This window comes from Brassica oleracea, chromosome C7 (genome assembly GCF_000695525.1).
Source record: "Brassica oleracea var. oleracea cultivar TO1000 chromosome C7, BOL, whole genome shotgun sequence".
Lineage (NCBI taxonomy): Eukaryota > Viridiplantae > Streptophyta > Magnoliopsida > Brassicales > Brassicaceae > Brassica > Brassica oleracea.
The window spans coordinates 18,547,312-18,547,976 of record NC_027754.1 but is presented as its reverse complement, the minus strand read 5'-3'; positions in this window follow the sequence as shown (position 1 = coordinate 18,547,976).

Below are 665 nucleotides of genomic sequence, written 5' to 3'. Positions count from 1 at the left end.
CGTACCGAAGAAACAAGAAATTGTTTAGGCACAAAAGGATTGTGAGAGACACTCATCCTCCCTATCTAACTGGAGAACAAACTGAAGCGCAAATCGATTACTATGGAGCTTTGGAAACAGTTCCTGGTGGTGGTAATTGGCATGTCCCCGGTAATATGCCTGATTTTTACGGTGTTTGGTAGAACTAGCACATGAAGAGTATATTTTGGGAGTTGCCATATTGGAAGGATCTTCTTCTTCGCCACAACCTCGATGTGATGCATATAGAGAAGAATTTCTTTGAGAACATCATGAATACAACATTGAATGTCCCAAGGAAGACAAAAGACAACATAAAATCGAGGTTGGACTTGCCGGATATTTGCTCAAGAAGTGAGCTACATATAAAAAGCAATGGACAAGTTCCCGTTCTGATATTCAGATTGTCTTCAGAAACAAATTCGGTTTTGTTCAACTGGGTGGCATCAGAAGTGAAGTTCCCCGATGGGTATGTTTCAAATCTCTCTAGATGTGTTGAAAATGGTCAAAAGTTCTTCGGGATGAAGAGTCATTATTGTCATGTCTTTATTCAACGATTACTTCCCTTTACATATGCGGAGCTACTTCCAATAAACGTACATGAAGCACTTGCAGGTAGTATATTATAACGCATTAATTTTATAATG